Source organism: Pinus tabuliformis, chromosome 2_1 (genome assembly GCF_031772625.1).
Source record: "Pinus tabuliformis cultivar Carrire ecotype Pingquan chromosome 2_1, CPIR1, whole genome shotgun sequence".
NCBI lineage: Eukaryota > Viridiplantae > Streptophyta > Pinopsida > Pinales > Pinaceae > Pinus > Pinus tabuliformis.
In genome coordinates this window covers 54,137,484-54,151,921 of record NC_142299.1, presented here as the reverse complement: position 1 = coordinate 54,151,921, position 14,438 = coordinate 54,137,484, and the positions used below count along the sequence as shown (strand labels likewise).

At 38.9% G+C, this 14,438-nt stretch overlaps 1 protein-coding gene across 2 annotated transcripts in view; it reads right to left on the bottom strand.

Moving 5' to 3' along the window:
- Positions 1-14,438, bottom strand: part of LOC149198753 (uncharacterized) — a 152,010-nt gene that overhangs the window by 118,236 nt on the left and 19,336 nt on the right. The gene's annotated exons all lie outside the window — the stretch shown is intronic.

The window sequence follows — 14,438 nt, the reverse complement described above, 5'->3', positions numbered from 1 at the left end:
TTATGCACATGAAATGATTGAATTTCTCCAACTTGAATCACAGCTACAACGTGATGAGCTGCAGCAGAAGAGTCATAAGCCATTCAACAACACAACTTCAAATGATGAAGATGATTCCAAGCCACTCAACGATACAACTTCTAGTGTAGAAGTTGTACATGATCAAGTTCAACCTTCTTGTTCCAAGCCAATCATCAAACCGTGGGAGGAAATCCAATGCAACAAAAATCGACATGGTTTAGGATATGACAAAGATGACAACAATTTGCATATTCCTGATTATTCAAAACCAATCAAGTTCATCAGTGGAGGATTTCTTGATCAAGCAACATCAGAAATCAATGAGAAAGTTGAAGAAAAGCCAAAATGTCAAAATTGTCAAAGAACAGATCATATGGAAGATCATTGTTTTGATCTCCATCCTTGTCACCATTATGGCAAGAAGAATCACTCGTCAAAGAGATGTTGCAAACGAAACAAACCAGCTAGATTGAAGATTAATTATGCATGGATTGATCCTTGGGAGTGGATGTCAACAGTAAAACGATTGTGTATGTTTTATCACATTCAATCTCACATGAAGACAAATATTACAGCCAACAATTAAAAGAAAATGGTACTCTCATGAAAAAGGCAGTACAATGGTGAAACTATCCTACATGTTACGGGGGGGGTTCAAAAATCAAGTGAATTGGTCTCTCCTTTCATTTGAAAAAGGGGGAATTGATGACGAAATTGAAATTAAATTGATGATGATGGTTGTCAAACTGAAATTTTCGACAACAACACAATTTTCCAAGGAGAATCAAAATTTGTCAGTGAACAAGCAATCAAGATGTTGATTAAGAGCAAATGTGGGCATTTTTGTTCACTTGGATGGTCATTGGACCCAGCAAAGGATAGATAGATCCTTTTGCATTGTAGCTTGGCATTAGATTGAGTTGTCAAGCATTTTCAGGGATGTGTCAGACTTGTAGTTGATTCACTTCTCTTGGTTCGCTCTCTTCATATTGGAGTTTTCGGCATCCAGTTTTGGCGATTTTTCAGGCAATTTTTCATTGAGGCTCAACTCAACAATTTCAGCATGAAGACTTGGAGATGGTACCAGGTTCTTACTTTAGACTTATGATTGAGGGGGGGAATGTTAGCCTCATACTCACAATCAATAAGTCCAAAATAATAAAATTATGAAACTTGGAAAATATAATTCCTACTTGTCTTTGATGTGCTCATCAATTCTAGAATGAGTCTGTTCCTAATACTTGGGAGTTTGTTGAGGTCTAGTTGGTTGAGAGATTCTCTCCAACTAGTTAGCCTCCTAGATTAGTGTGTGGTTGAGATATTCACTCAACCAAGAGATTGCATGTCCAAGATAGACTAACTATCTCGAGACATAGCTTGATGTATATATATTGTATCATCATTCTTTGTGAATATACAATCAAGCTTAAAGCCTTTTCCGCCATGTTTCTATCTCTTGAATTAAGTTTTTATTTTCTTTAATTATCTTCAAATGGATGCTAGCTCTCCTCAACACAATGCATTAATGTCTTCCAATGTTCATGAGAAAAAGAGAGCATTCATCAACAATATTATTCTTTAGAGCAATAAGCCAATCTTATCCAACAATTACCAATTCAATTAGCCTTTTAGAGCACTTATGTTCTTATTTATATTTTCCAATTAGATGAAGATGCAAACTATGAAATGCTTATGCAAGAATGCAATGAGATGCAAGAGATGGCAGCCAAGAAGATGATGATGACAGCAGTAAGAAAAACACCCAACCACACTAGAAAACACTTATTCAAGATGCACAAGATGTAAGGAGTGAATGCCCAAAGCAATTTTACACCACAGTCAAGCTTATCATCAGACTATATGATGCATATATCAGACCTCAAATTAATATGACAGTCCTCCAAAAATGACAAGATATGCCAAATAATGCAAGCCCAACCAATGCAAACGATTTACCAATGATGAAATATAATTGCAAGCTAATTATTATGCCACTGTCATGTAATTTTATCACTGTTGTAGTTGACTTATGATGGATGTAGCAAATATATCAGAGTTTGAATTTCACCCACAGTCCCTCAAAAATTCACTCATATGCCATCAATTCAACCATAAGATTAATTTTTTATGCCTTAGGTGAATGATTGATGAGTTAATAGTTGATTTATGTGTGTTGAGGATTTGAATCTATGTTGCAGGAAACGTGGTACAGAGGTCCATTTCCGTACGGAAACTGGTACGAAACGCCGAAACGCGTTTGGTACGGCCGTGAAACGTGTTTCTGGCCGTACTGCCATGTTTCCCGAAATGGAAACGTGGCCAGTATGGCCGTATGACCCACGTTTCCTCATTAACTTGTGGTTTTTTTTTTTTTAATTTGTTTTTTAATTTATTTTTAGGATATGTTAGTGACTTCTAGTTGCTTCTAGATGCATGTCTAAAGTTATAAAAGTGAATTTTTGCCCCAGTGTTGATATGCAGTTCATCAGGAAGTTTGAGGCATATGCAGTTCATGGTAATGTTAAATTCTTAAAGTAAAAGGATATCCTTTTACTTAAATTTTTAACATTACCATGAAATGACTCAGGATGTTTGAGAGTGGTTTCGCCCTCATTGGATTTCATATAGAGAAAGTAGAATTTTAGATCTCACTAAAAATCCAGCAAACTTATCTATTTTTCAGGATTTCAGGATTGGGGGGATTGCAATGTTTCCATTGGATTTTATCATGTACTAAGGTATGGAACTTGTATTTAATCAAGAGAACCAAGCCCTCTATGCAGGGGAAACTCCCAATAATCAAGATCATGTAGGGTACTAGGGTATGAAGCTCGTATTTAATCAAGAGCACTAAGGTCGTTCAACTATGTAGGAGGAGACTCCCAATTCAACAGTGGTCCTTCTAAAGAATGGGATGTGGATGCAAAAAATCCTGGTTTGGATCTCTCTCTTGCAGCCTTATAGTCTTTATTGTACTTGCAGCCTCATATATTAATATAAATAAAGGCTAATTTTGAGATTTGGATATATAATAAAGGTTGCTTTTGGATATTTCGATATTTTTATTTTCATTATGTGATCATTCATAAAGTAAATGTGATGTAAAGTAAATCTTAATGTTTAAGTGTAATAAATTATAATGTATCATTTATGCTTTATGATTGCACATATATATATATATATTGAAAATATATATATATATATATATATATATTCACGTTCCCCGTTTCCAAAATTTGGGGAGGTCGTGTTTCGTATCGTTTCCCGTTTTGGAAACTCGTACCTGTTTCCCCGTTTCGTGCAACTTAGATTTGAATATACCGTTGTCAACACTATGCTTCAGAATTCAAGTGGAACAGTGATGAGGCAAAGGGAGTTATAGGGAAAACCACTAGGCCTAATGGCCTTGTAGATGGGCGACTAGGCTTCCAATGAAAATTCCTTCCTACAAACACAATGTTAGCTTCCCAAAACACTTGAGGTGCCTGCAAAACAAATGTTAGAGGCAAAATACTAATGCAAACCAACTCAATGACTGAATGAGGGCTAGGAGAAGGGCTAAAAGGCCAACGATGAAGGGAAAAAGGCCAAGGAGGGGCAACAATGGGGAAGACAAGCTCAATAGGGCACGTCAAGGCTGGAAGAGGCCAAGTAAGGGCCTAGAAGGCCAATCTAGGCTTGCGACTAAGGGAATAAGGCCAAAAGAAAGGGGGCCGAGAGGTTTTGAAGGCCCAGTGAGGCCCACGACAAGGCTTAGAAGGATTGTCGTTGTTGAAGAATCTAGGGCAAAGTAGTGTAGTATGATTCTTCATTACTTGATAACAATTTGTGGAGTCCTTTTAGTTTTCTTGTTAGCTTAATCTTTCTTCTTCTGCTTATTAATGCATATGTGTGTGTGCTTCATCAAATTGTTACCAAAACATAAGAACAAGAACACAAGATATTGGCTCTCTGCTAGGGCCAAAACCTCTCTTCTCTTGAGAGGAAACCCTTTAGTGAATTTCTCTTATTGAAGCTTCTATTGATCAATGCCAAACCCTAGACCCTTGACTAGAAGATCCTCCAAGCACAAGTCAAGTCCTTTCAAGATTACTTCCTCTGCAACACTTTGTCTTCCTTGCTTCAGCACTTCTTCTGGAAACTGTTGCAGACTTAGGGCAGCAGCAATGCAGCCCTAATTCTCCACACGTGTGAGTGATTCTCCTTACAAAACTATGTTAGACTTTCTTTGCTTGCATACCTTTCTTCCATGCTTGAGAGAGAGGCTTTGTAGGCCTAGTTTGAACCCTAGACAAAGAGATATATGTGACTGTGATAGTGCAGCTGTGATGACCGTAGTCAGCCCTCCTTCACTCGCACGTGTGACTGTAATGAGCTTCATATCAGCCCTATTTACTTCACTCTTCTTCCTTTCATCTTCGCTTGAGTGAGAGGCACTTTAGATCTATGTTGCACGGGTTCCCGAACCCGGGGATGGGTTCTCGAACCCGTCCCGGGTTCTCGTCCCCAAGTACAGGATTCGGGCTCAGGTGTTTCTAAGAAGAACCCATAAGAACCGGGTTCTTCATTAAAAAAAATTGGGTTCTTTTGTCTTGACGCGTACGGAGAACCCTGCTAATGGGTACTTGGAACCCCAAAATCGGTTCTTTTGGGTTCATTTTAGTTTTTATTTTTTATTTTTTAATTAATTTAATGGGCTTCCCCTAATATTCTAGGTAGCTAGTTCTTCATCTTGCGTGAGAAATTGGAGTACTTACGCCTTTATCCATTTAGTAAAGAGAAATATGTTGGGCTATGTTAGCTCTTGAAATTTCACCTCAGGCTGAGAAAGGTAAACCTCAAGGCTACATCAAACCATTTAGCCTCGTAGCTAGCCCTACGGGGCAGGAGAAGGCTCTCTCCGGTCTATCTCGGCAGATCTTCAATGGGATGAGATGACCAACAAGGTAACACTGATATTAGGCTAGTAAACTGATTAAAAAGGTTGATTTGGGGTTTTTTGGGTTTTTGGTGGCAAATTGAGGAATTGCAATTTTGGGTGCGGGGATTGGACACAGTTTCTGCAGGGGGTTCCTTGGGGCAAGATAAGAAACAGTATTGATGCCTTAAATTGAGATGAATGATCAGGAATGAAAGATGAGAAGCTAAAGAGAGCAAACAATGACTTTGAATTCCCTTTAGACAGTAGAAAACATTGAAATTAAACAAATTTAAAAGCAGAGCATGGCTAGCATGAATTCATACTTTAACACTTCATTTGTTTAATGTGCAGCAGTAAAGGAAAGGAAATGATTCACATAAACACACTTACAAGAACATTGAGAAACATACCATCAACACATGAGTCCACAAGAATCCCAAAGAGGACTGCAAAACCCTGGTCTTCCTTAGCCAAAAATTGTAGAGATACAGTGAAATAATACAATGAAGCTTCTCCCTCAAGAGTCCAACCATGAAAATGAGCAAGAAAGTACATAATATAGATGATCTAACCTCTTTCCCTGCCTCCATGGGTCGAGCTCACTATCCTAGGAGCTGTTTCAACCACTTCTAAACTAAGCACTACAATCTAGGCAGTCAAAACAACTTGCCTCTATAAGCTAAGAAACCAGTCCATTCATTAAATATTTACCCTTTACATGTATGAATCTTCTAGAAGTGTTAAACAAGAGTAAAAGTGTCTTAGAGTTACAATAATTACATCAAAGATAATCATCTTCCACCCCAAAAAGTCAAACTGGGTCAAAACTGCGTTTTCTGGGCTGTACAATGCAATCTGGCAAAAACTGCCGACGGGTCGCGCGCCTTTGGAGCAATGTTTGAGGCACTTGCAGGTGGTCAAATTGAGCAAAAGTGGGCTTGTTGGAAAGGTCTGTGAGTCTACTTTCCAACCCAACTGGAATTTTTGAATTTGGAGGTCATTTGCCCTGTCAAAACTTAATTCTCCCAAGACTGGTTTCTGCAACTCAAAAAAGGGCCAGAAAGTCATTTTTTGGTAGTATTTTGACCTTTTGGAGGCCCAAAACTTCATAAAAACTCAAGTCCATTCACAGGCATGTGTAACTTTGCATGACAAATCTAGAAATGCCGAGTTTTTGCCAAACTGAGTTGCCATGATGTAGGGTCGCGCGCGGGGTGAGACCCGTTAATGGGAAAAACCTGCAAATTGCCAAAATTCACCCAAAATTCTCAAAATTTTTTGGGATTTGTGCTGTGGTTGAGCTAATTAGTGCCTTGATCTTTGAGGGAAGCCTCAGCCAAGATACGGAGTGGATTGGTCTTCTTTTTCCGTTTTAGGGCCTCGGACAACCGCCTTTGAAACATTTTCATCTTGGCCTTGCACACATGCATTCTTGCCAGTAATGGTTTTTCATGTTCCTCAGCAATTTCTTCTCTTGGTTGGCCTTAGCCAACAGCCTCTCCAAGTGTGCGTTCTCCTGGATGAGCATTGACTCTCGGTTAGCGGGCAATGGATCACCGGGTCTTCTTCGGTTCAAGACTCGGTCACTACGAATCCTCCATAACTCGTCAAGTGCCTGCTCATCTTCCAACTGTTTGTTGCGCTACTCAAGGTAGGTGATGGTCCATTGTGCCCCCTCTAATCTCCTCTGCAAGGCATCATTTTCAGCTCTGAGATGCTGAATGATCTCCTTTGCCTCTTGGCTAGGAGAACTGGCCTCAAGGTCAACAAACTCAATATCGGGAACTCCTAATGGACCCTCATCAATCATGGGCTGTTTGCCCCTCTCTGGTACCTGTGCTGGTGCAGAAAGCGAGGCCCCTTCCACCTGATGTGGAGATAACACTCGCTGAGCCGATGATGAAGGCGAGACCCTTCCACCTGCTATAGAGATAGTACTCGCCGAGAGCTGCTGCAAACAAGGCCCTCTGGCCTCTCTGATAAGTGAACTGAGGTGAGGAACTAACATGTCGAGTGACCGGAATATCAAACTGCTGAGATGGTCCTCCCTCCTCCTGAATGACCTCAGGATGTGGCTGGGGTGGTGCTGTGAAAAACTCACGGGAAATGAACTCCTCCCATGAGATACCCTGCTGTGTCAACTGATGCAATACTACTAGCTGAATCAAACCATAATGATGAAGGCTCCTATACTGCTGTGCCGGGCTCTTCCTCTGGGAAAATCTGCCCTCACAGATGAAATAAAGCATAATGAGTCTCATCATGGGGGTATACTGACTCCGGAGGAACCTGAAAGGAAACACACCGGCCAAATGTCTCATGAATGGTGGCCGGACAAAAGGCTGAAAGTGAACTGTATCCAATACCTTGCGTTTATTCCAAATTTCCCCGACATTTGGAATCCCTGTAGCCTGTGCAATGATCTCGGGTGTCAAAGTAAAGTTCACCCCTGCAAGATTGACATGTCCATCATGGAGGTGTAAAACAAAAAGGCGGGCCAACTCTCTATGGTGCTGAATCCGAGAAATCCTCTCACAGAACTCATAACAAGACATGTACTGAAAGCAAGTGACTGCCATAGGACAGGCCTGTAACTCTGCTAAAGAAGTGGGCTCCTCTCGCTTATGATGTCCACCCTTACCACCTTTACGAGGCCTCCTCTGTACCTCAACCTCTGCTGATGATGAATGGTCATCACTTTGCTCATAAGTTTCGGTTTCTGACATAGTTTAGGAGCAAAGTGGACAAACTGTACTGCTGTCTCTGCCTGTAAAAAGTGCTGAATTCTATGCTGTTTCAAGGGGAAAAAGACATGAGGTAAATGTTAGGGGAGGGACCTTTTAACAAGGAATTGGGAATATATAAATATAACAGGGAATTTTTAAGGAAAATGTTGCAAACCATTATGCATATAGGAATACATATTTCAGGGATATTGGGAAATCATTTGCAAAGATCACTGCATATGGGAAAAAACATGTATGAAAGTGAACATGGGAATATGCATACATGTATTAATAGGGGAGATAGGGAAACATATGCACAAAACTGCTGACATATTCACCAACATTTTTATTGTTTACACATGCATATGGTGGAGGGAAATTAGGGTTTGAATTTGTGATGCTATGGGAGAGGGGTAGGGTTTGCATTTTTGTGATTAAGGAGAGGGGAGGATTTGTAGTTCATTTATAAAATAGTATGGGGAAAAAGAGATATACATATAAGTGTGAGTGAAAGGGGAAGGAGGGAAACAAATACAAAGGAAAACAAAACACCTTGAAACAACACAAACCCCAGCACATTTTGCCCATTAACATTGCAGTCATATGAAGAGGTTTCACTTGCAAAATTTTGATCATTAAACATGTTCATGATATCCACCATTCATAACCAGCAACCATTCCATGTTTAGAACACCTACCTCAAACGATTTGATGGCTTGGAGGGCGTTTGAGCGAATTTGTTTGGAGTTTGCAGAGATACAGTTCAACGGGTCGCGCACCACGCCCAACGGGTCGCGCCCGTTGTTTTTCTGCACTGGAAACAACCCTCTGACGGGTCGCGCGCACCTGACGGGTCGCGCACCTGGCCTGACGGGTCGCGCACCAGTCTAATGCCCGAAATCACTCTGTTTTTTCTCCTTTCTCTCAATTACTCTCTCAAACCTCTCTTGCAAGCGTCTAGGATGCACAATGAGAGTGATAGGAGGGAATTTGGGTTTTATAAGTTTCATTTGAAAAAATTTCATTCACAAACCCACTTTCTAATGTTTTCTTTTTGACACTTTATAACACTGATTTTTTGGTTTCTTTTATCCTGAATTTGGCTCATTGAGTGCTTTGACTTGATTCTTTTTGCAGGTAGATCATCTGAGGGATCTTGGCAAGGGGTGCAGGGTTGCATTTTGTCCGTTGAAGACTTTTGAAATTTCATCACTTATTTACAAAAACTTGGAAAATGACCTTGGCTTTAAAAACAGAGTTTTTAAATCCAAGGTGAAGATTAGCTGTACCAGATAAGAAATCTTGAAGAAACACTTTTACAATCATCCCTCTGGCTTGCTGAATACTCATTGATTTTTCAGACACATGACCCTGTAAACATATTTGACCAAAACCCTAGACCTAGGAAATTGACCTCAAGACAAGATAAGACAAGCTTGAAAGAGTTTAATGACTGAAATGACCTGAACTAGCAATGCCAAGAGGGGTACAACACACCAGCTCCTCCATCAGGGTTATTGACATGCCTAACGGGATGCAAAAAATTGACACTGATGAGACACCTACTTATGCAAATGCAAAGAGCTTTGATCGCTGATGGAGGACTTCAAGACCGACACTAACAGGCTCAAAGAAGGCAGAGAACTTAGTTTACGTTCATAGCACACTTCGTATCATATCTCGAAAGGACACTGGATACAAGGAGGGTCCTTTCAAGAGATGGGACCAATACACAAACGATGTTATGTGTGTGGACAAGGAGATACAACCAGATGGCCTTATTGAGCTACCTCCAATTGCTATGGATGAGCAAGAGCCTCAAGATGAGAGTGATTCCTACTTGGAGAGCATGCTAACTGAAGATCTGAGTGATGTTGATGACATGGCTTGAGGAAGCCATTGTTCACTATTAGCTATTTTTATTTTAGTATTTTAAAATTTCCTAGTTCTTGTTTGGAGATGCCTTAAGACAAATTTTGAATGTAGTATGACAATGGACATATATCATGATTCTTATTAATATGTAAACTCCAATTTGCACTTGATATCAAACTAGAAATTTTGAAATTTCATTGTGAATGTTGAATGTTCAATGATGTGCATGTTTAAATATTTAAAGTTTAAATCATAAATATTTTAGTTTTCTTGTTTAAAGTTGAAAAATATACAAATTCACATATATTATAATTTATAAAATATAACATATATATATGTATATATAAATTATAATATACCCCCGACGAACCAACGCACCCTATTTCAAAAAATGGCGTACCTGTCCCCGTCCCCATCCCCGAACCCACGTTTCCTAGCAACATAGCTTTAGATGTATGCTCTTGGCCCAAATGATGAGATTTATGGGACTGTGGTAGAGGGCTGCTATAACAACAGAAAGACCCTCTCCTCCTCTGACTGTTTTCTGCCCTAGAAAACAGTCCTCTCGACTTCGATTATGTAGCCTCTTCCTTCACTGTCCCTGTGGACCCTTTTCTTCGTCCTTCTTCGTTCACTTTTTGCCTCCTCTTCTTTGCGGATTTCAAAGCTGAGTACGTTTTCTTTTGAGCGAGTGGATAGCCTCTATATATAGAGGTATGTCCCTCCTTTTAGGCCGACTTGTAGCTTTGAGGCCGACTTGATTTTCTTGCTGCAATAGGTGCTTTTAATGGTGCCATTGCTTCTTATGACGGTGTCTTTGCTAGGAGGAGACTTGACTTTGCTTGGAGATGTCTTCTTTGACTCTTATACATATTTATACAAGGTGTAACATGCCCTTAAGGTCTTCAACCTCTTCTTTTGACTATTTGACTCACCTATAGCACTTTAAATAGTGCTAGACCTATTTCAATGAACAAGAAACTCATTGACATATATCATAAAAATAATATTTCTTTTCTTGATTAAATACAAATATCAAAAGTACTTTTATGAAGACCGAACCTAGTTACATTTCCTTCAACAGTCGTGGGGCTTAAAGGCCCTAAGGGACCTATGGCTAAGGGAAAAGGCATGTCATCCAAGCAAAAATGCCCTTCTAGGGCTGCGGCTAGGGCAAACAAGGGTAGAAACTCACTAAAGAGGGCAAAGGAGGTCACAACAAGGCCTGAAAAGGCAGCGGCTAGGCCTTGGAGGCCCTAAAAATTTTTGAAACCCTGCAATCACAATTTTTTCCACAAAAAATGCCAAAATTTACCTCCTTAGGGCCAATGTCTTCCTTTCTTGGCTAAACGTTGAGCTTGGAGGGTGTCTAAGGGCTAGATCTTGCCTTCCTAGGCCTAGATCTGCCTCAAAACCCCAGCGAAATTGCTCAAGAAGGTTGGACGTCACACTTGAATGAGATAAACTTTTCAAACCCTAGTCTTTAGGGCTAGATCCTCAACAGAAAAATTGATTTCTCTTGGTGGCTTAAGGACTGACCTACAAAATGAATGAAAGAATTCCCAAAACCCCAATATATATAAAAAATTCAAAAATTCCCAAAACCCCAAGTGCTACAAAATAAAAAATTTAAATTCTAAAATACAAGGGTTAGAATAATTTACAAATATCTACAATATTTACAAAATAAAATTATAGCTCTCATTAGCAAATTAAATCTTTGTAGCCCAGGATCAAATAGAAATTTTGAGAATTTTAAAATAGATATTATGGATGAATAATTTCAAAAAATTAACTGGCCAAAACCCTCCTGCAAAATAATTCACCACAATGAAAGCTTAGAGCTCAAACAAGGTCAGCCCTTCCCCACAGTCTGTGAACTTGGAGCCCAAGGGCTAGAGTACCTGTAAATCTCTATTCAATCTTAAAAATAACTGTTAGATCATATAGTGAATCAAATCACCTAAGATAACTCGTACCAATAGAATGTTCTTATCACCGACAAATGAAATAACAATTCAAATATTTAGCACAATATAGAGTATAAACAAATAAAATAGCACATACCACAAATCAGCGAATAAAGGACACCATGAACTGAAACCCCAAAGTCTTTCTATTATGAGAAAAATAATTCCAGCAGAGTAGAAGCTCAGTACATCAGTAGAAAATTATTTCACCCAAAGATCATCTGTGAAAATAGAAGCTAGATAGCTTCCTTATATAGAGAAACCCCTCCAAGTGGAAAATAACGGCTAGTTGGCTTGATCCTTGTCAAAATAATCTCGACCGTTGAAAATAACTTGATCTTCTTTTAATCTCCATCGTCGAATTTTTATTTTTGAGGAAAAAATTGAATCTCTTAAAAACCATTTTTTATTAATCCAAAAATTAATATTTTGGATTAATTTCCTCAAAAAATTGACTTTGACTTAACCATCAAGGTCCAAGGGCTCAAATTTTCTTAAAATATCCATTTTTCCTTAGTGGAGGACCTCCAAAATTTGACTTCTTTTTGACCCACGATTTTTTTATTATTTTCCACTTGGAGAGAAATTAATCTCTAAAATTATCTTTAGTAGAATTGTGTAAATAGGTTCAGTCTTCATAATGTCTAATGCAATCATGTTTTTATATTTAATGTAAACAAAACAAAAAAAAAAAAAATGTTATTATTATTTTGAAGCATGGGTTTCATGCTCAAGGTCATTTTTATTTGTAGGTCTAGCACCCGTTGTGGGCGTCTAGGTTTTCTCATCGAGTCAAGAAGTCAAAGAACTCATTTGCATATGTATAGACCCTATTGGGCATGTTGTATCATGTAAAAAAATTTTTGTAAGTCATAAAAGTGTCATAAGAGTTCCTTAAAGACTAAGTTGGTCTGCATAAGAGAAATCGGCCTACAAGCAGTGAAGTCGACCTCGTGAACAGTTATTCGACCACCATGAAAAAGGCTATATATAAGAAATTGACCTCATTTGAAGAGGGCATTCAATCAAATTCGACTACAAGAAGAAGAAGCCTAATAGCCAGCGAGAAAGAGGAGAAACCAAGGAAGGAAAATCGAAGTGATAAGGGACTATTTTAGGGTTGAATCTTCACACACGTGCAAGAAAATTAGGGCATTTTACTGTTGCAGCAAGAACAAATTGAAGCCACATCAAGGAGTTGAATCAATTATCAAAAGGAGATCAGTTTGTAAGCCAAGATGCCAAGAGAAGAGAATCAAGCCAAGCGAAGGAGTAAAAGATCATAATTCTACTCTAAATTCCTCACACTTGCGAATTGCAGGAATTTCAGGCGGGCCGAAAGGTGTAGTAAGTAGTGACTGAAATCTGAAGTAAGGGCCGAAATCTAAAGTGAGGAAGAAAGTTTGACTAGTGTTGATTTTTGTGAAAAGAAGGTTCATCAAAAGGAGGTTTGACTTGGTCTTGGGGGAGTCTTGGTATTGGGTCTTAGGTCTTGGAATTCGTCATTTGAAGATTCTATAAGAAGGAAAGGATTCTTGTGGGTTTTCCTCTCAAGAGGAAAGGTTTTGACCCTGGCTAGCAGTCTACATCTTGTGATCTTCATTGTTTTTGGTAGTTGGTTGATGATTAAAGAACACAATACTAATCAAGTGAAAGAAGAAGCTAATAACAAGTACATCAAGTTAAAGAACATCACAAGCAATTATCAAAGTAAGAGAAATCACCTTATCTAGTTGCCCCTAAATTTCTCAACAATTTTGACTCAAAATTAATTAATTTTCTAGCTTAGGATTTTTATTTAATTTACCCTAAAAATTTAATTAATTGACTCTAGAGGGGATTAATAATCTTTCCACCCTCACATATTTTAGCCATGGTTTCTGATTGCGAAGGACCATGCACTAAAATATTTGTAGGCATGCTCAGGGGCATCTTTGTCTCTAGCTATAGCTCTGAATCTAGTGTGGCAGGTTGTGACTCAGGGTCGCTTGATGTGGCTTTGAAGCTTGTAGATGACCATCATTTCCCCCCCTGTCAGATACAAGGGGAAATGATGGAGAAAACTCAACTGCAAGGCTGTTCAATACTCTAGAATAAGTTCTGACATGTGACTGGAATATCTTCTTGGTTGTTGATGCCCATTGCCAAGAAGTGATCCATCTAAGATGAATCTTTGTTCTTGCAGTAGTCTTGTTTCTGAAGCATCTGTTTGAAGAATGATTGGTTTTATGACAGTGCTTACATGGATGAAGATCAAAACAGTGATCTTTCAGATGGCCAACTCAGTCACAGTGTTGGCATTTCACAATCTGTTGTTGTGGAAGAGGGGTAGAATCTAGAATAGCTGAAGGTGAACTGTCATGAGGAGCAGGTGAAGATGAACCATCCTGAAGAAATCCAGCACTTTGAAATTGGATTGGTTTAGAGTAGTCTGGAATATGAAAGGACATGTTCTTGTCGTATCCAAGACTAGTTCTGTGCTTGTTGTGGACAAGCTCTTCTCAAGGTTTGATGATCGACTTGGGAAGTGCAGACTGAATTTTTGCATCTGCATGTACAACTGTTGCTTCATTGAGTACTAAATCTGAATGAACTGTAACATTATTGACTTGCTGCTGATGGGTTGCTGTCTTAATGTTCTGAACAAAAACAGGTTCAGAATGACGACTCCATTGTTGTAATTCTTCTTGTTGTAGCTAAGATTCAAGCTCCAAAAATTCCACGTTCTCCTGTGTATATTCTATACATGTTTTAATATCACAGAGAGTGTTCTTGCTAATTTTCATTGTATCATGATCAGAGGAATGTATCATAGTTTTCAAAAACTCTAATATTTCAGTAATTCGAGCCATATTCTTCATTGTCAAAATTACACCTTTTTTTTAAAACTGATCACAACTATGACCCAATGCAAAAAAGTAACAC